Source organism: Schistocerca americana, chromosome 5, assembly GCF_021461395.2.
Source record: "Schistocerca americana isolate TAMUIC-IGC-003095 chromosome 5, iqSchAmer2.1, whole genome shotgun sequence".
NCBI lineage: Eukaryota > Metazoa > Arthropoda > Insecta > Orthoptera > Acrididae > Schistocerca > Schistocerca americana.
In genome coordinates this window covers 183,712,900-183,735,576 of record NC_060123.1, presented here as the reverse complement: position 1 = coordinate 183,735,576, position 22,677 = coordinate 183,712,900, and positions in this window count along the sequence as shown.

The window sequence follows — 22,677 nt, the reverse complement described above, 5'->3', positions numbered from 1 at the left end:
TACCGAGGCAATCCTGCGCCCCTGGCAGAACTGCCAGAACTGGACCCCGCATCCCTCGCTCCTCCCTTCCCACCTCAAAAAACTGCCTTATTACAATTTCTTCTACGCGTATTTAACATATTTTAACTTTCTACGTAGGTTCAACAAAAAGAAGCTGACTGTCGACTGAGATTTGACACAACAATGAAATGGGTTAGACGAAGCATGTTGAAGGCTTCCCGAGCAGCCAAGCCAACCGATCAATAGCCGGCGAACCGGACACGCCCATGGCGCAGCCCGCTCGCCCGGGGCGGTGACGACAGCCCAGCTCGCTAGCCGACATCCCTGCAGCCAGCGATGTATGGCGTCACAGAGAAAACTAAAGGCACTTCCCCCGGTTTTTTCATTCCAACCATTAATGTTGTCGTGAAAGCGTCATGTGCGTACGAATTGAAATAATAATTAATGTATTAAATAGTTGTTGTCTGCGAAAGACAAGTGATCATTATAAACATTGTACAATATAAACAAAAGGGACAAAGGCACGAGACAACGGCGCAATCTGTCACTGCTATATTGCCCCGCTTGTAGGTTGTCTCTCAACTGATTGTCCTCTGCTGTAGTGACTGCTAGTTCGTGTGAGTTGTCGCACATTATCTTGCATGTCAGCGTTTGACATAATTCAGGTGTAAGAGTTACACCTCGATTACTACCTTTAACATTTTTTTTTCATTCTAGTAAAGAGAGGAGTACGTAAAAGAAAAAAAGGTGAAATATTTAAATACGGAAGCTTTTCGTCTGGTATAGGAATTAATTCATTTTCCGAGTTCGGGAATATTATTTCTCAGCCATTAATTACAAGAAAATCTCTTTCCTTTGTTCCGAAGTCCGCTCGTCTTTTCGAACTTCAAGCTTCACGGAGTTAAAGTCAGTATTACACGGAAAGGAGAAGTAAACCAAACAGACTGTTTCCAAGTAAACTGTAGGCCGTGGCTATTTCGAAAATTATAGTAAAAAAAAGCTTTTTTCAGTAATTCTACATTTTTATAAAGGGCAGAATTTAATAACTAAGTGAAAGATAAATTTTGGCCCCAGTTATTAAGTTTGTCGTTGCCACAGCACAAGTGAATAGCACTAAATAATATTTTGCTTTCCAATTGATAATTGAATTTATTAAATCACGAATAAAGAATGAAAGTAAAACCTCAGTAGCCGTTTGGCGATGGTAAAGATAGATGAAAAAACCTGTAAAGGGAAGAAAGGAAAGACAACTCAACAAGGGAAGGTACAAATTTCTACGTTTACAATTTAAGGAGACATAGCATTACGAGCTCGACGTGCATCAAAATCAGGAATGGAAGCATCGTCTGCAGAAGAATCCTCTAGTATAGCATTCACTCTGTCTCCGTCTTTCACGTGAGACGACTGGTAAGATTGAAAAAACGAATCTCTTTCGTAAAGCGAAAGAAACTAGATTTAAGTAGGGTAGGTGGGGCAAAGGTGCGCACTTAACACTCTTCTATTTTTCCCTACTGCTTTTCTGGTTACATGACAGTGAAAATTGTACAAAATACTCTAGGGTCATACTTTACACGATATCGTGATTCCAGATTGTTTGTATGAATGGATGTTTGCCCCAGGTCTAAAGTAAGTATCCTACTGTTATGGGGCAAAATTCCACATAAAAAAATTGCTACTGGGACAATAGACTAAATGAGAATTACAAGTTTCGTCAGGTACTGCCATTATTAACTTGTACAATGTTTTACTATATCAAAATCAATACCACGATCACAGTCATTATCATCATTATCTCCATCATCGTGATTGTATTAAACATGGCACTAACATGTCGCTAATTTGAACATAAAACATTTTAACACAAGGAAACACATTGTATTATTATTATTTGGCCTTTTGTTGCCACAGTTTTCAACAGCTTTCCCGGAGCAGTCTGTTTTCCTTTTTCGTGTTCATTATAGACTCGATGAGACGGAAATTATATTTAGATTGCAAAGTTTCCAAGTTGCTGAAACTGGGCCGTGATATCCCGTGTACTAGTATTGGGACGGAACTTACGTCCGATCTGGGCGCATACGTGTTCTAACAGGGACAGAGTTGGAGGTATTGCTGGCCACAGGAGTATATCGGCATCATAGAGACACATGTCATATGCAGACGAGCATTGTCTTATTGAAAAATGGTACCCTGATACTATGGCATGAAAGGTAACTCATGAACACGCAGGTCGTCTACGACGTATCACAGAGCCCTCAGAGTTCCCTCAAACACTACTATCTATCAACCTCAGATGAACTGTACGCCATGTTTTCCCCAAAGTATAGGATAGTCATAGTTGTTAACATACGATGCAAATGGAGATTTCTAAATCAATGTATTGAAGAATTCGTTGAAAATAAGGGTGCCTGCTCAGCTGTGAACTGCACTAATTATTGAAAAACTGGTTTCTGCATCTTTAGATTTCCTAATGACACTGAATGAAGAAAAAGATGGGTCATAGACTGCCGAAGAGACAACTGAAAACACTGGCGCTTATGTGTGTATAGTAAATATACGTTAAAAATAGTTATAAATCTGGAACCAGTTGAATGCAGTTGCGTTTCTTCCCACTTTACTGAAGCAGTTCGTTTCAAAACTTTCCAATTCCTGAAATATTTTCGCAATTAGCAAGGTGGAGAGGAATATTTTTGATGTATTTATACGTCTTATCATAAACGTACATACACGAACTCAATAATACTTTACCCCATTTCTTATATAGGCGCTGTAGAACGAGTGATAATTCAGATATTTTTATAGCGGATTCGTCATTGTGAGGGAACCTGCACAAGTAACATAACTTCAAAGAATAAAGTTTTTACCACAACTCAACAAGCAACAAACCTATCATGAAATACATAAAATGAATATTGGTTAAATTATAGATGAAACTATTAACAAAAATTCGTTTCGCTGTAAGATGGAGCTATATGTTCTCCCACCGCTGTGCAATAAAAATTCAGAATTTCCTAAAGTACCTCCTTTTGAATAAAAAAATAAACATCTCTTTTACAAGTGGCTAGATACAGGCAAAACCAATAAATAGCCACATGTTGTTGCTGTATAACACCCTTATTTTAAAACCTTGGTATCGAGTTCTTAACTCATTACATTCCATATTCACAAATTACCACGCAAATTCCGAGCTTCCGTTTCTATGGCCATGTAATATTACATTTGAATTTCTCTGTTATATGAAAAGGGCCTTCTAAAATCTCTATAAACATTAATTACTGTTTGGTTTACTTCATACGTGCAATATCAAATATTTTATAAGAGATACCGTTAAAAGTTGCGTTGATAGGTTAACAATCCACAAGGTAAGCATTGCTGAATCCTCAGAGATGGGGAACACATGACGGACGACTGAGCCTGTTATATAGGAGCTCTACTACCACCCGTGACCTGACGTCATGCCTGATGCAATCCGTCTTCAGGCCACGAGTGGCCTACCGGGACCATCCAACCGCCATGTCATCCTCCGTGGAGGATGCGGATAGGGGGGGCGTGGGGTCAGCACACCGCTCTCCCGGTCGTTATGATGGTATTCTTGACCGAAGTCGCTACTATTCGGTCGAGTAGCTCCTCAATTGGCATCACGAGGCTGAGTGTACCCCGAAAAATGGCAACAGTGCATGGCGGCCTGGATGGTCACCCATTCAAGTGCCGACCACGCCCGACAGCGCTTAACTTCGGTGATATCACGGGAACCGGTGTAACCACTGCGGCAAGGCCGTTGCCCTCATACCTGAGGACTCCCCGCAAACTGAAACCTGTAGTAAAACAATGGAAGAACGGTACTTCTCCCTAGATTGCCTCCATAGTCGCTGACGATTGTAGTGCAGGACCGCGATTCATCGCTGAACAAAATGTGATGCCATTCATCAGCAGTCCATGCTTCTCGGTAACGGCACCACTCCAAATTCAGCCGGTTGTGTTGCTGTGTTAATGACAAGGAATGGTGATTCTCTAGTATGGCTACTGCTTGTGTGGGACGAATGGTTGTAATGCTGCAGGGAGACCATTACTTGTTTCCAGGCGGCAGGTCCAGATGTGAAGGGATTACGATGTGCTTGGTGCACAATATTGGAAACCTCTGTTGTGGTCGACTGGCGTCTCGACGAGGGGTATGGTTCAAATGGCTCTGAGCACTATGGGACTCAACTGCTGAGGTCAGTAGTCCCCTAGAACTTAGAACTAGTTAAACCTAAGGACAGCACACACATCCATGCCCGAGGCAGGATTCGAACCTGCGACCGTAGCGGTCTTGCGGTTCCAGACTGCAGCGGCAGAACCGCGCGGCCACTTCGGCCGGCACGAGGAGTATGTCTCACTGCCATATGCAGTATAACAGCGATCCACTACCACATCCAGATGCCCCACATATCTGGAAAGCGCACGAGTCGACTGCTCAGCAAAATGGAGACCAACAATGAGATCCTCTTCAAACTTTCTCACAGAGTACTCGGCATCCTCGTCTGCAACACAGCGACCACTCAACATCTGACTCTTATGTCTATATACGCCGTACCAATCCTAGTACAACAATACACACGAACAACACTTGTGAAGGTTGGTGGCCGTTCATACTGGCCACAAAGAATTGCAATTCCAATCATTTACATACGAGTTGATGGTGAGCGTAGGCGTGTGTGTACGAAGATACATTAACATCTGAGCATGTCAGGCAGTGTAAATCTTCTAGCAGCTATTGCTCACAACCCTCATTTTAGCCCCAGAGAAATCGCGAGTACTCCTAGAATAAGTCAGTTCTGCATTGTTCGCATTTTGCGCACAAACAACTTCCATCATTATCATGTGTCAGTGTACCAGCACATTAACCGGCTGAATTCTGTCTCTTAGTTGTAATGTGACATCAGGATAATACGTTCGTTCTTCAAAGAATGGTCTTACGGACGAAGCAACTTTTACAAGTCATGGAAAGCTGACTATACATTATCGGCAATCTGAGAATCTGCAGTGGCTGACACAGTGGTAATGTTTGGTGCAGGCTTATTGGAAACTGCAACATGTGCTCTCATTTCACTGAAGGAACCGTAAGGGTACTAGTTACGCACAATTTCTTACCAGAGCCTGCTGGTTCTCCTACAGAAAGTACCACTTGAAATGCATAGATATCAGTGGTACAAACACGATAAGTGCCTGGCTTACTCCTCGCTTTTAACGGGGAAGGCGCTAACATTCTCCTTCCTGCTCGCTGGATAGAGCGTTGCTATATACCAACCCTGTATCACGCAGCGTACTGAAAAATTTCATAATTACGAGAGCTCGTTCACTTTGTGTTCCTTGAGGGACTGTCAACGAGCGCGACACGAAACAGCAGCGTTTCATCACGTTGGGAGGTCAGGCGGACAGTAGGACATCAGGTCTTTGCGCGAATTCTACATCTACATCTACATTTATACTCCGCAAGCCACCCAACGGTGTGTGGCGGAGGGCACTTTGCGTGCCACTGTCATTACCTCCCTTTCCTGTTCCAGTCGAGTATGGTTCGCAGGAAGAACGACTGTCTGAAAGCCTCCGTGCGCGCTCTAATCTCTCTAATTTTACATTCGTGATCTCCTCGGGAGGTATAAGTAGGGGGAAGCTATATATTCGATACCTCATCCAGAAACGCACCCTCTCGAAACCTGGCGAGCAAGCTACACCGCGATGCAGAGCGCCTCTCTTGCAGAGTCTGCCACTTGTGTTTGTTAAACATCTCCGTAACGCTATCACGGTTACCAAATAACCCTGTGACGAAACGCGCCGCTCTTCTTTGGATCTTCTCTATCTCCTCCGTCAACCCGATCTGGTACGGATCCCACACCGATGAGCAATACTCAAGTATAGGTCGAACGAGTGTTTTGTAAGCCACCTCCTTTGTTGATGGACTACATTTTCTAAGGACTCTCCCAATGAATCTGAACCTGGTACCCGCCTTACCAACAATTAATTTTATATGATCATTCCACTTCAAATCGTTCCGCATGCATACTCCCAGATATTTTACAGAAGTAACTGCTACCAGTGTTTGTTCCGCTATCATATAATCATACAATGAAGGATCCTTCTTTCTATGTATTCGCAATACATTACATTTGTCTATGTTAAGGGTCAGTTGCCACTCCCTGCACCAAGTGCCTATCCGCTGCAGATCTTCCTGCATTTCTTTACAATTCAATTGGGTAGAAGCTTAGTAAAGCAATACGACTGAGAAGTATCACGTCACCTTGTTACGTGAAGTAAGAAGCCGCCTTGCTAACGCAAGAAGGCATACTAAATATTGTTAGGGACCAGTCTGTTGGCATAACAAATGTGTTAAGCAAATAGGGCGTGATATGAATCGCTGATACATACGTATTAGGAAAGCCTATGCAGTCATTACAAGTGACGTTGGGTCAACACCAGCTGATACTTCATACTATAAATACTCCAGCAGTTGAGTTCAGAAGGGCATTGCTTCAGAAGGATCGACGGTGTACAGGACACGCTTATTCGATTCCATTACATGGTATTAACGCAGGCTATAAGTCTGTTGTAGATTTTTTGCTCGTACTCAGCACCGCCAACAGCCGCCGGAGAGATGCCTTCCTCTCTGTAAACACCAGTCACGAGTTCGGCACTGCTAGCAGCTTCCAACGCAGATGGGACGGTCTGGGGGTCTTCCGTGTCGACTTGGGCCAGGACACCAGCGTTCCTGACACTTCAGTGTGGCCACGAGGCCTACCTGGACAGCAGGGCAGGGTCGGCGCACTTCTCGACCACACGGCAACCGTCGTCGCGGTTGAGAGAGCGGAGAACAAAGTAAGAGCATATGGACTATCAGACCAATTGTGCGATTGGATTGAAGAGTTCCTGGATAACAGGACGCAGCATGTCATTCTCAATGGAGAGAAGTCGTCCGAAGTACGAGTGATATCAGGTGTGCCGCAGGGGAGTGTCGTAGGACCGTTTCTATTCACAATATACATAAATGACCTTGTGGATGACATCGGAAGTTCACTGAGGCTTTTTGCGGATGATGCTGTGGTATATCGAGAGGTTGTACCAATGGAAAATTGTACTGAAATGCAGGAGGACCTGCAGCGAATTGACGCATGGTGCAGGAAATGGCAATTGAATCTTAATGTAGACAAGTGTAATGTGCTGCGAATACATAGAAAGAAAGATCCCTTATCATTTAGCTACAATATAGCAGGTCAGCAACTGGAAGCAGTTAATGCCATAAATTATCTGGGAGTACGCATTAGGAGTGATTTAAAATGGAATGATCATATAAAGTTGATCGTAGGTAAAGCAGATGCCAGACTGAGATTCATTGGAAGAATCCTAAGGAAATGCAATCCGAAAACAAAGGAAGTAGGTCACAGTACGCTTGTTCGCCCACTGCTTGAATACTGCTCAGCAGTGCGGGATCCGTACCACATAGGGTTGATAGAAGAGATAGAGAAGATCCAACGGAGAACAGCGCGCTTCGTTACAGGATCATTTAGTAATCGAAAGCGTTACGGAGATGATAAACTCCAGTGGAAGACTCTGCAGGAGAGACGCTCAGTAGCTCGGTACGGGCTTTTGTTGAAGTTTCGAGAACATACCTTCACCGAGGAGTCAAGCAGTATTTTGCTCCCTCCTACGTATATCTCGCGAAGAGATCATGAGGATAAAATCAGAGAGATTAGAGACCACACAGAGGCATACCGACAATCCTTTTCACGAACAATACGAGACTGGAATAGAAGGGAGAACCGATAGAGGTACTCAAGGTACCCTCCGCCACACACCGTCAGGTGGCTTGCGGAGTATGGATGTAGATGTAGATGAGCCACAGTTTCGGGAGGGTATCGAGGACCGCCTAGGCCGGCGTGTGTAAGCCACATACGCACGCGCCACCTTCTTCGAGTGCGGAGGGTGGAGACGCAGCATCCACTTCCTGAGTAGCTGCCGGGCGCTCGCGGCGCACCAAGGCAAGCAGCGGCAGAGAACCGCCGTAGCATCGCTAAAGCAGAGATATATTTGCAGAAATTTACTGCGACCACCGCAATAAAAATTAAGGTAATTGCTGGTAATGCTGTTCAGATAGTTTCAATCAAATGTCCATGAAGTATATTTCGGTTTGTGTAGGCAATTGTTACAACAACCTCCTCTTCCCTGAGGAACCAGCAAATGGCGAACTGAGAGAGTGCCTCGTAACAGGCCATTCATCTGCCACGCCTCCCAATAGTTGCCATCTGCAGCGTGAAGGTTGCATCAGGTGCTCCGCACGATACCATGATTCGAAGCCATTGGACTCTTTTTTTTTTTTGTATGGAGTAAATTCAAAGATGTAATCTGTGCACAAGTTCCGACGACTAAAGAGGATTTAACATATGTTGGAAAAGTGTAATGATGTCATAGGAATTACTTGTGCCTCTTCAGAAGACCTTGCACCATCGACTGTAAACATGTACTGGAGCAGTCGGTGGTCACTTTGCATAAATGAAATTTTGAGAAAGTTTTTATAGTCACATTATGTTTTTTATGTTTTGTTTGTATCGCTGAATAATTTTGCAATGTGAGTGTGTATCTTGACCTCAGAATAAGGACGCGAAGTTATTACTTAACGGTCTCTTAACCTCAATTCCCTGTTTTACAGATCCATTCAATTTTTGATGTGTTCTGACGAGGCTCTGGCAGGAACAAAAGCAGAACTAATCGTAGTTAACTGACGACCCATCTTTAGATGGCACGTCCTTTATCTTCCAGTCGCTGTGTCGGTTCAGTCACACATATTAAAGTGTAATTAGTACCAGTCTTCGCCTCTTTTAGAACTATAACGCTGTAAGAAGAAATTGCTGCAGTCACATTTGAAAAAGCGAAGCTGATCACAATATCTGTAAATGATATAGCTGTGAATAGTGAGAACGCGTCACAATTACATCGTCTTAAACTGTTAACGAAATATCTGAGGCGAACAGCTTCATAGAAACACACTGTATAATTCCCTCGGCATCACCTGATTTAATTCGGCTACGCTATATCACCCTTGTTGAACAACCTGTTTTCAAGAAATTATCCATCCTGTGGAACCGAACTTCGCAGTCCTTTACCATTTCTGCCAGAACTGCATTGTCATCGACAAACCTTACAGTTCTTATTTCCTCTCGTTGAACTTGAGTTCTCGTTACGGATTCCACCTTAGTTTTACTTGCTGTTTACTCAAGGTATAGGCTAATAACGTTGGTAACAGCCTCCAGCCCTGAATCACTCACTTCTGCATTGCTTCCATCCTTTCAAGTACTTCAACTCTTATAATTGCGGTCTGGCATCCATACAAGTTATAGATCGCCTTTCGCTCCCTGATAACTTCAGAATTCCAAGCGTGTGTCCTAGTCATCATTATCAAACGCATATTTTAATTCTAAAAATTTTATACTTATCTTAGAAGAAAGACTAAGGAAAGGCAAACCTACGTTTCTAGCATTTGTAGACTTAGACAAAGCTTTTGACAATGTTGACTGGAATACTCTCTTTCAAATTCTGAAGGTGGCATGGGTAAAATACAGGGAGCGAAAGGCTATTTACAGTTTGTACAGAAACCAGATGGCAGTTATAAGAGTTGAGGGGTATGAAAGGGAAGCAGTGGTTGGGAGGGGAGTGAGACAGGGTTGTAGCCTCTCCCCGACGCTATTCAATCTGTATATTGAGCAAGCAGTAAAGGAAACGAAAGAAAAGTTCGGAGTAGGTATTAAAATCCATGGAGAAGAAATAAAAACTTTGAGGTTCTCCGATGACATTCTAATTCTGTCAGAGACAGCAAAGGACTTGGAAGAGCAGTTGAACGGAATGGACAGGGTCTTGAAAGAAGGGGTATAAGATGAACATCAACAAAAGCAAAACGAGGAAAATGGAATGTAGTCGAATTAAGTCGGGTGATGCTGAGGGAATTAGATTAGGAAATGAGACACTTAAAGTAGTAAAGGAGTTTTGCTATTTGGGGAGCAAAATAACTGATGATGGTCGAAGTAGAGAGGATATAAAATGTAGACTGGCAATGGCAAGGAAAGCGTTTCTGAAGAAGAGAAATTTATTAACATCGAGTTTTGATTTAAGTGTCAGGAAGTCGTTTCTGAAAGTATTTGAATGGAGTGTAGCCATGTGTGGAAGTGAAACATGGACGATAAATAGTTTAGACAAGAAGAGAATAGAAGCTTTCGAAATGTGGTGCTACAGAAGAATGCTGAAGATTAGATGGGTAGATCACACAACTAATGAGGAGGTATTGAACAGAATTGGGGAGGAGTTTGTGGCACAACTTGACTAGAAGAAGGGACCGGTTGGTAGGACATGTTCTGAGGCATCAAGGGATCACAAATTTAGCATTGGAGGGCAGCGTGGAGGGTAAAAATCGTAGAGGGAGGCCAAGAGATGAATACACTAAGCAGATTCAGATGGATGTAGGCTGCAGTAGGTACTGGGAGATGAAGAAGCTTGCACAGGATAGAGAGGCATGGAGAGCTGCAGCAAACGAGTCTCAGGACTGAAGACCACAAAAACAACAAAAATTTTATTAGTATGGGTTTTTCTTTCTTCAACCTATCTTCCAAGGTAATTCGTAGGCTCAGAATGGCCTTATGTGTTCCTACATATCACCGAACCAAATTCTGCTCCAAGTGAGCGTCTACCAGTAGTTCCGTTTATCTACGTATAATACCTGTCAGTATTTTGCAATTACGACCTACTACTCTGATTTTTCCTTGTATTCATACGTGTCAGCATCAGCCTTATTTGGTATTGGGATTATCACATTCTTCCTGAAGTATATACGTGTTTCCCCTGTCGTATATATCCTCCATACCATCTGAACAGTTTTATCATGATAGGTTCCTCCAAGCATACTTTTATGTTAATTCTGAGGGAATGTAGTCTACCCAGGTACCTTGCTTCGGTTTATAGCGTCTAGCGCTCTGTGAAATTGTTTTGGCAGTATTGCAACCCCCATCTCACTTTGTCTTCTCTTTCTGCAATATTGTCTTCAAGGTATTCTTTATATTACTTCCACCTTTCAATCGTCACTGCATTATTTAGTACTGACATCTCGCCTCAGCTCTTGATATATGTTCAGCCTCCTCTTTTTTTTCATCTATCTTTTCTGAAATCGTGCATGGTTCTACAGCCCTGCATTTCTCTTTCATCCGTTCCTAATTTGCACCTTTGATACAAAGTCATGTTTTATAAATGCAGTTTGTCTTGATCCCATGAATCCATTTCTTCTTTTGCAGCAGGTCGACACAATCAATCTCCTATAAAAGTATTATGGTTGACAAATGTTCTGGTCTACCCAATCGTCAAATCGGTAAGAGACTAGGACGACCCGGTTATGGAATTTGCAATTTTGTTAAACTCTATATCAAGTATACATGAAGCCAAGAATGCAGGCTGACAAACGAGCTCACCGAGAGATGAGGGAATTCATTTCGATATTTAACTCATAAATTAATTTTGTACTGTAGCCAACACTGCAAGAAATTGTTTTGACGTTGCGTAATTCTCCAGTTTGATTAACTGGTTCTAATGGGAAATCGTGCGTTTTGTTGAGCATCGTTCTGCAGTAAGCCATTTGTTGATTATCGATGTCACAAGAGGTTTCATTAGTCGTGACATACTTGTATTCTGGTTTCTTGTGTATTTAAAATATATGTCTATTTTTAGAACTACGAATACTGAGGGACAGGAAATTTCAATCTTTGACTGCCTGGTGTTCAACAGTAAAGGTAATATTCTGAAGCATTTTATTCGTGTCTTCAGCAAGAGCTTCAATTTCTTATGCTATACCATGAAATAAAACTAGTGTGTCATCAGTATATATTTTTAAGGCATTATTGTATTAACTGTCTAAGGGTTCACTCTAAACAGTTCACTTTTAAGTTATTAATATAAATATCAGCAAGTAAGTTGGCGTAGCAGCTGTCCTTATGTAAGTGATCTTCCTGTTGTACTCTTTTTTATTAAAAGAAAAGTAGTTATATGATAACATTAGAACCAACAAATCAGTAAACTCATACGTTCCCAATAAAGTTGATATTTTCAGCCTAATCAATCGATTTTTTATTACTTCTCTTTTTTTACAATTGTGTTTGTATAGAGATTAGTGATACAAATGATGCAAAATTAGTGCCTTAGAAATTTGAGTGTCATTTAAGCATTTAATTCTTTCATAACTATTCTGCACTGGTTGTGTATCTTCATGTTTGTAAATCCTTCTGTGAATCTTCTTCAGCTTCTTTCTGATTTTATAAATTGGACTGCTTTGAGAATTTACCGTAGATCGAAACTGGGCAATACGATTTGTGGATATTGAATTGTGCAGATAACTGTGGTTCAAATGGCTCTGAGCACTATGGGACTTAACATCTGAGGTCATCAGTCCCCTAGACTTAGAACTACTTAAACCTAACTAACCTAAGGACATCACACACATCCATGCCCGGGGCAGGATTCGAACCTGCGACCGTAGCAGCAGCGCGGAGATAACTATGGTTCAGATGTATTTATATCTGTGCTATCATGTATAATAGATCTACTGCTTTGACTATTAAAGCATTATTGTCACTCAGTTATTTATTAATATTTTTAAGTACTACCCTTCCTCAAGAGTCAAAACCAGAGAAGATTAGAGAGACGATGGGATGTTGAGAGAAGTCGAAGTTCTGGCTAATCTCGAAGGCGTTCCATTCGGTCCAGGTCGGGGTTCTGGGCAGGCCGGTTCATTTCAGGAATGTTATTGTCAAAAAACCTTTGCCTTAGAGATTCTGATTTATCACAGGATGTATTGTCGTGTTGATACAAACAGGCATCGCCTCTGTTTCTCTACCGTGCGCAGTACACAATACTGTAACATGTGTTCGTATCCTACCGCATTTAGCGTTTTCTTAAGCACAGTAAGGGGACCACACCCTAACCACGAAAAACACCCCCATACTGTAACACCATCTCCTCTGTATTTGGATTACACCACTAGTCAGGATGGCAGACAACGTTCTCCAGGCATTAGCCAAACCCAAACCCTTCCATCTGATTGCCACAGAGTACAGCGTTATTCATCACAACATTTCACTCATTTCCAGCCATCCACTTCCAGTGGTGTCGCTCTACGCACCACCTCAAGCATCGCTAATGCACGAGCTATGAAAATGTTTGTCTTATGAGGAGCTGCTCGACCGTCATACCCCGTTCTTTTTTACTCCCTACTCACAGTCATTGTGCTAGCTGGACTTATGGTAGCACTTTGCAACTCACCGGTGATTTCTTCCACTGATTTCATGTGATTCTTTACAGCCGCCCTTCCCAATAGTCGACGGTCACTGTTCGTCAGCACAGGAGGGCTGTCTGGTCTTGGATTAGCTGCGGCCGTTCAATCGCCTTTCCACTTCACAGTCAGGTCACGAAGTGTTGAAATGTCCCTGATGTTTGTTCTTGTTTTTTTTTTTTTTTTTTTTACTATTCAGATAACATCCAGTGACCACCATAGTCGACGTTTGAATTCATTGAGCTCCACCGACTGACCCATTGCATGATACTTGCTCCCCGCAAAGCCCTGGCAGACATCCTCAATTTGAAAATGGCACCTGTCTTTTGTGGAAGACGCCAGCGACCGTTTGTGTGAGCAAACATCATTATAAAAAATTTCTGCTTATTGATTAACTTTAAATTGAAAGTTTGAATAACTTAACTCGAATGGCAACGGAAATATGGCGTTGCTGTGAGAAACCAAGTTACAAATTTTCTGTAACAACAACATTTAGTTCCTAAAATTCGTGAAAAAACTTCTTAATCACTCTCTTTACTTAATAGTACGATTCTGTGGAATGCTGGCCCATCATCAGTAATACAAAACAGAAACAGCAATTTTATCCAACCTGACTACCTCTCCTAACTAAGGTGACTGTTGGAGCCATCACGCAGAGCGTTCGTACTCACCAGAGTCTCAGCAGGGAATGCCTAACCATCTCCCCTCGTCCGGGCTCCACACACGGTGGCCGGATTGGCTCAGAAAGTCTGCACACCGGCTGTTTGCCAACCTAACGGGGTCTGCTAACACGCGGGCAACTTATGTCACTCTAATCCAGTGCAGTCGCACTCTACTTGATACAATGGCTGGCAAAACTGCGTCTCCACATTCACAGAACCCACAGCAGGCAGCCCACGCATACGTCAGCAGACGACCCGCATTCACACTTGCAGTCTATACTTAGAGTTATAATATAACATAATAAATCTTATATTGCTCTTCTCTGAGTGTCGGAAGGGCACCCAGGTTTGTTTTGAGTATAAGACTATTGTGTCAAGCCATGTAGCGGCTCAAGATGGAGCCGTTACATCATTCGCTATTACACCCACTCTGTATAACCGCTTCTCTACTGACATCATAACGCTCCACATCTCCTTTTATAACGGTGGGTCCGTCTCTCGTGACAACTAGCGGTGAATTCCGTGTGACCTTGGGGTTTCCCGATACTTTTGATCAAATAGTGTATAACAGAATCATTACTTGACTTCGGATGTGTATTGCAATACGAGGTGCATTCAAGTTCTAAGGCCTCCGATTTTTTTTCTAATTAACTTCTCACCCGAAATCGATGAAACTGGCGTTACTTCTCGACGTAATCGCCCTGCAGACGTACACATTTTTCACAACGCTGACGCCATGATTCCATGGCAGCGGCGAAGGCTTCTTTAGGAGTCTGTTTTGACCACTGGAAAATCGCTGAGGCAATAGCGGCACGGCTGGTGAATGTGCGGCCACGGAGAGTGTCTTTCATTGTTGGAAAAAGCCAAAAGTCAATAGGAGCTAGGTCAGGTGAGTAGGGAGCATGAGGAATCACTTCAAAGTTGTTATTACGAAGAAACTGTTGCGTAACGTTAGCTTGATGTGCGGGTGCGTTGTCTTGGTGAAACAGCACACGCGCAGCCCTTCCCGGACGTTTTTGTTGCAGTGCAGAAAGGAATTTGTTCTTCAAAACATTTTCGTAGGATGCACCTATTACCGTAATGCCCTTTGGAACGCAATGGGTAAGGATTACGCCCTCGCTGTCCCAGAACATGGACACCATCATTTTTTCAGCACTGGCGGTTACCCAAAATTTTTTTTGTGGCGGTGAATCTGTGTGCTTCCATTGAGCTGACTGGCGCTTTGTTTCTGGATTGAAAAATGGCATCCACCTCTTATCCATTGTCACAACCGACGAAAAGAAAGTCCCATTCGTGCTGTCGTTGCGCGTCAACATTGCTTGGCAACATGCCACACGGGCAGCTGTGTGGTCGTCCGTCAGCATTCATGGCACCCACCTGGATGACACTTTTCGCATTTTCAGGCCGTCATGCAGGATTGTGTGCACAGAACCCACAGAAATGCCAACTCTGGAGGCGATCCCCCAAAACAATTCTCTCCACTTTCTCGATCGTGTCGTCAGACTGGCTTGTGCGAGCCCGAGGTTGTTTCGGTTTGTTGTCACACGATGTTCTGCCTTCATTAAACTGTCGCACCCACAAACGCACTTTCGACACATCCATAACTCCATCACCACATGTCTCCTTCAACTGTCGATGAATTTTAATTGGTTTCACACCACGCAAATTCAGAAAACGAATGATTGCACACTGTTCAAGTAAGGAAAACGTCGCCATTTTAAGTATTTAAAACAGTTCTCATTCTCGCCGCTGGCAGTAAAATTCCATCTGCCATAATGTGCTGCCATTTCTGGGACGTATTGACAATGAACGCGGCCTCATTTTAAAACAATGCACATGTTTCTATCTCTTTCCAGTCTGGAGAAAAAAAATCGGAGGCCTTAGAACTTGAATGCACCTCGTATAAACAAAAGCGTAGATCGCCCACCTGACGAGCGCTGTGGTGTGCCAATTCAGCTAAAAATGTGAATGCTGGTCTAAGACCATACTAGGGGACGTGTGGCCTCTGTAGGAAGACTTCCACGATGTTGGGCTGGCGTCTCGGAGTCTTCTGGCGGACCTGTCCCTGGGACACATGTCAGCTAGTCAGGCCTTCTTATTTTCACGTAGCCCTTTAATATCAATTAATATCGCCGCGAACTTTGAAAAGAGCTGTTTTGGTCTATTCAGTTTAATTTTCTTCTAGACTTTTACTTGTTTTCCGATTACAGTCAGCTTAACCGCTGACGTCAGTCAGCATTTTCTACGGTGTGCGCTGTCGTGGATCTCAACATTCTACTAGAAGTCCCCTTCTTTGCAACCCATAATTCGGATGAGCAGCCATTCTTTGTAAGTAGGCTGTTTAGGTTTTTATGTTAGTAACGTCACGTAGCGCTCTGTATGAAAATCACTGGCAGTGCTGTGTGCAGTCTGTGGTTGGTTGGCATTGCTGGAATATTCGCTACTGTAGTGTTGGACAGTTGGATGTGAACAGCGCGTAGCGTTGCGCAGTTGGAGGTGAGCCGCCAGCAGTGGTGGATGTGGGAAGAGAGATGGCAGAATTTTGAGAGCGGACGATCTGGACGTGCGTCCATCAGAAAGAGTAAATTTGTAATATTGGATATCATGAACTGATATATATATTATGACTTTTGAGCATTATTAAGGTAAATACATTGTTTGTTCTGTATCAAAATCTTTCTTTTGCTAACTGTGCCTTCAGTAGTTAGTATCTTTTATTTAGCTGGCAGTATTGGCGCACACTGTATTGCAGTAGTTTGAGTAACGAAGATTTTTGTGAGGTAAGTGATTCATGAAAGGTATAGGTTATTGTTAGTCAGGGCCATTCTTTTGGAGGGATTATTGAAAGTCAGATTGCGTTGCGCTAAAAATATTGTGTGTCAGTTTAGTGTTGATCAGAATAGGTAAAGAGCGAAATGACTGAGTACGTTCAGTTCTGCTCAGCTACAGGACGCCATTCGCGCGCCTTATACGGGTCGATGCCATCACAGATGGAAAACGTTATCAGGGCCAATGGCGGATCCTGTGCCTACGAAGCAACAGGACACATGCCGAACCGAGGCGACTGAAATGTTGATCATTTCTGCAGAACATTCTGATGTACATGTCCTGTGAATATGAACGTCCTACCTCCAGTCGTTCAAGATGTTCTGTTTTTTTCTGAACACGAGTGTATTCAGTAGCTGTTTCTAATTTAACATTACATCTTCCGCTGTATAAGTTACCTTAATTTCGTCTGCACCAAACATTCAATCGGTAGCTGCCACTAGCTGAAGCAGAGAACACCGCTCCCACACCTGCAGCTGGCAATGTAATTTGAACTGGGCGGGTCTGGGACTCGCACCGCAGCGCCCTGCCTGCGGAGCCGAGTTTCCTTCTCCGTCCACTCCACACAAATAGGCAACGCGCAGGTGCACGTATAGTTTGCAGCCCTGCTCATTGTTGTCTTTCAGTGGAAGTGCAAAGTGTCCGAGGATGCTCTGAATGATGTAACTGGCTACATGTCATCTCCCATGTACAACATAGCATCACCATTCTTGTCCTCCTATCCTCAGCCTTCTGCTAAGCAAGTATCGACAGTCATCTACAATGATCTTGTTATTCCTACAAGCATCACCGATATTTCGTTCAGTGTGATACTAGACTCTGCGAAAACATTGAGAAGTCTTTAGAGGGGAAGATGGAACTGTTTCTGTGACGGTGTGTGTTCAAATGGTTCAAATGGATCTGAGCACTATGGGACTTAACTTCTAAGGTCATCAATCCCCTAGAACTTAGAACTACTTAAACCTAACTAACCTAAGGACATCACACACATCCATGCCCGAGGCAGGATTCGAACCTGCGACCGTAGCGGTCGCGCGGTTCCATACTGTAGCGCCTAGAACCGCTCGGACACCTCGGCCGGCGGTGTGTGTTCGTGAAAGTTGTTTTACAATCTATTTTTATCGATTAAGTAAGATTGGGAAATTTCGGAATATTTACATACAATTTCGTATTTTCTGAAATACTAACAAAATCGGACAATCTTTCCTAACTTCGGAAATAGTAACTGTTTGCCACGTGTAAGCTCTTATCTCTCCCTCCCTCTCTCTCTCTCTCTGCATGGAGCTGCCTGCAGATGGACGATTAATTGCAATTAATCTATCAACTGTTATTATTCTGGTAATCGATTATGGGTACTTCTTTTACATCAGTTAATTTTACACAATCGATTATTCTCACGATTAATTATTTGCTGTCAAGAAAGTTAATGCACAATACTGTATCGATTCCTGATAGTAAATGTATCGAAGTGAATCTGCGAGAACAATATCAAAGACGCTTTCCAGTTGTTGAGAACACCAAACTGTGAACGCTGCGTACGAGACTAGATCCTAGCTTCAAGCAGCTCCAGATCCCGTGGCAATAACTACTGCCAATAGTACATTAAATGCTATTGTTCAGAAAAAGCAGACACAGAAATCAACTGAAGTCGAGGAGTCACAAGTACAATTACAGGCAACTGCAGAAGACGGTTTCTGGAGCATTCATGCGACGTCTTAGTTTCAACACAGCAGGAGCAGAGCTCTACCACAGCAACAGCGAAGAGCCAGGATTTAGTCTCTTGGAAGTTCTGCTCCATTTACACTGGCCTGTAACCAACCGAAAGTCATCTCCTCTGCAATTCTGGAAAGACAATGAGGCAGTGTATCCTGTTGTGCATAATGGGGCTCGTAAATACCTGGGAATAGTGGCTTCCTCTGTTTCTTCTGAAGGACTGCTTTTTAATGCAGACAATGCGGCAACAACTTGCCATTCGAGATTCAGTGGAAAAAGACTACATAAATTGGTGTTCCTCAGTTCACTCGTCGAAGAATTTTGGGCCTTGTAAGCATATTCACTACAGCATTTGTATTAAAAACAATTACTTTAACTAACTTTACTAATAAATATCAAAGAGATATACACTTCTGCTAAAAATGGTATGTATTTCATAAACCTGAGTAACTATTCTTAGTTACAAAAATAGAAATGTAATTGTGAGAGCATCACTTTATTTTTTTGTAGAACAAACCTTTTTATTATAAGACATGACTTTGGTAGTAGTAGTATAAAGCCAGTCTCGGTGCAGTTTTGATATCAAATTAATATGCAGATTAATTAAATTGATCAATTAATCACCCTCACCCCCAACCACACCCACCCCAGCTCCCAGATGACGTCACGTGTTTTCTCAGCTGCACATGTGCACCAGCCCTCTCATCGCTCTCCCCTCTCCCCCCCTCCCCTGTCCCCAACCTACTCTATTGGATGGAGTTTAGAATTTTGGCGGTATCCTTTCTGGGACTCGAACCCTGGTCCTCCTGGGCAGAAAGCCCAAGTGTACCCCAAACACAATTAAACCGCCAAAGGCGCTTGGAACTGACGGGTTGTGCCCTTTCCGGGACTAGAACCCCGATTCTACTGGATGGAAATCTCAAGTGCTCCTCTCCCCCCCCCCCCCACCCCCCACCCCCGCCCCCAGCACATGGAAACTGTCCAGATGAGGGAGAGGAACGCTATGTTAGTGTACTTTATTTATTTTTGTCGGGAAACTGACGCAAAGATCGATCCTAATTGCGTAATGAATCACAAAGATCGGTCCTAATTACACAACTAGCGCTACACCAGTACGGCATTAAAGCGCAATACAGCTCAAAAACTTATGATACCATACAATTACTGTTGTCGAATGCAAAATGATTGTGTTTTTCTTTTGTAATTTTAAAATAATTTTAAAATAATTGAAAAGCCACGATCGCTTCAATATCGTTTACTAGATGAATTGTTGCTTTATTATAGGAGTCGAGTCGATGTTAAATAGTCCAGAGCAGAATGGGAGGCGAATTGCCTATGAGGCCGTGGCTCTCCCTTGGTCGGGATAGCAGTCATTTATCATGGTTCTGAGGATGCTGGCATCACAGTTTGAACTGAAGACACTGCAGGAAGGGCTTTCTGTTTCGCAAACAACCGACTTTTTAAATAGCCATATGGAGCGTCCTCTGGATGGGCGGGGTTATGCTACTTAATTTCTCTTCTTTGTTGTCTAGGACCATGGGTGAAGCTACATAAAGCCCAACCCCCATCACAATCGTCATCAGTTTTTGACAGTGCATAGTGTGATTACTGCACCATGAAACGCTCAGCCAGCAGGGTTGCCAGCGGCAGTGGTGGTGGGAAACGGCCAAACTTGGGTCAATTGCCACGTAAGTGTTTATAAAAAAAATTATGAGTTCAAATTGTGACAGTTTTGAAATTTCGTACAAAGTATTCAACATTTTTCGAGATTGTGATACATTTTCGGATCAAGTGGTTATAAAAGTTATTTTTTCTTGCTGTTACAGCATTCATTCCCGAAATGCTGTTGGAATTACAAAGCCTGCTGGAAGCTGAAAGTCTCCAGCAAGCGGAAGAGGTTTGCCAGCATCATGTAAGTACATCTCAAAATTCTGTGTGTGATAGTTATATGTTCAGAGGCGTCTCTTAAAGCGTTCGAATCGTAACAAGTGCTTATAACATTTCTTCTGTTGCTCTAGCATTAGAGCACCAGCAACTGGAAACTGAAAGTCCCAATCAGGTGGTAGAGCTAGTGCTAAGTACATCTCCAAATTCTGTGTGGTAGTTTACTTGTTCAGAAAACAGCTCTTGATATATTCAGATCCTAACAAGTGCTTATAAAACTTTTGATCTCTCTGTTGCAGCGTTAGAGCAGCAGCTGATGGCTGCTGGAGTCTGAAATGCAGCAAGAAAGTAAGTACAACTGTAATAAATTGCCATTAGCCCTTTTTTATCATTTACAGTTTTGTGAGGTATATATAAATTCATTGTTGTAGATGTTTCTACTACTCAAGAGAAAAATGGGATTCCTGTAGGGGTATGCGTCACGAATGATGATCTGGAGTCATCACTTTCATCTGGTATGAACTTTTTATTTATTTATTTAATTTTTTCGTAGTTATAATGAATATCTCATGTAGTCAAATTCAGTATAAATTTTTTGTTGTTGTTTATAATAATCAATATCTTGTTGTAGGCGACTTCCACGAGATGGATCGATGGCTCCACAACAACAACAACAACAACAATTCCGGCGAGGGTGAGATGTTGAGTGGGAACGTGAGATGGTGGCTGCTGAAAGACAATGCAATCCCTCCCTTCTAGAGCAGGGAATGGATATACAGTATTTGACAGGGTGGGAGAACTGCCAGAAAGATCGACTGAACTGCTCAGTCCTGGGACCCAGAATGTAAAAGGTGATTATAATGTGACCGTCATTGTTTAAACATATAATTATTACTCAGGAATGGTGATTTACTTAATTCACATTGACTGTTTACAGCATGTATTTTTTTTTTAAATCTTGAGCATTGTGCTTAGTTTTTCCTGTTATTTGTATGTTACAGAGGTGGACCAACACCGCCACGACAGGAGATGGCTGTGGTACATGCACCTAGAGTGGTGGTTGTGGGGGCGGGTGTCAAACACACACCCGAGCGGCGTGCACTGCCGTGCAAAGCGCTGCTCGTTGCTGCGCGGGAGACGGCCGCGGCTGCTGCCGCGCCTTCCCACAAACCACCGCGTACCATCTGGCGCCCGTCCTTGGGTGGCTCAGTCAATCTCCCACCCCCCAGGCTGGGTATGGTGAATGCTCCACTATGCAGTAGCATCAAGGAGCTCCCTCCCACAGCCTGGGTACTCGCTCAGGAGGTTGCAGCCACCACCAATTACTAGTCATGCTCCAACTTCTTATCCTCGCCAGCAATGCAAGGTACGTGTACCGCAGCACATACCCCTCCTCCCTGAAGGCACCTCATCCCCAGTGCCCTCATCCACCGACTGGACGCAGTCATCACCTAGCTGTAGTATTATCCATGATCATGAACCTGTGGCTAGCGGTAGTGCTCTATCCTGTCCTGTTAGTGAAGGACATCGGATTAGCGGAGTAATGACCCCTCTAGAATACTCGGCGGTTGCTAGGGCCTTTGAGAGGCGTATCGCATTTAATAGAATAGAGAATCCAACAGGGGGCATCGTGACCCAGCCAGGTTTCTAGAAGTATACCTCCCAGTGTTAGAAGCGGAGCTCCTGAAAGCCCTAGACAGTCCGAGATATATTGCCATTAAATATAATGCAGTGTTTTGCTGCGAGTTGACCCACACACCCAAACAGCAGGGTGCTGCTGAGGAGAAAACCTTACATTACATCTGGGCTGATAATGGGCTTACATCTCGGAGTACATCATCGCCGAGTGGTATCGTAAATCCACCTTGGGTGCTATACTGGCCCAGTTTTCCGAGATGGAAGTAAGAGGGTCAGCTAAAGCACTCAGCCAAATGCCACATCTCGTCATCCATATTCATGTCTATGATCCGTTAAATGGAGGGTCCAGTTATATCAAACTCCCTTAGGATATTTAGAAGAAGTGGGCTTGCATTAATGTTCAAACTGAAAAGATAATGCTTGTTTTGCATGGTCAATCCTGACTTGTGAAAGAAAAATTAAACAAAATCCAGAGTGCACATCTCGATATGGAATAGGTCTTAACATTTGTCGATGTTATAACTTTGAAGATATCGAGATACCCATAGAGATTGAGGACATTCCAAAATTTGAGGAACAAAATCCGGGAATATCGCTTCACGTTTATGGCCTGAAGATGAAGCAGAA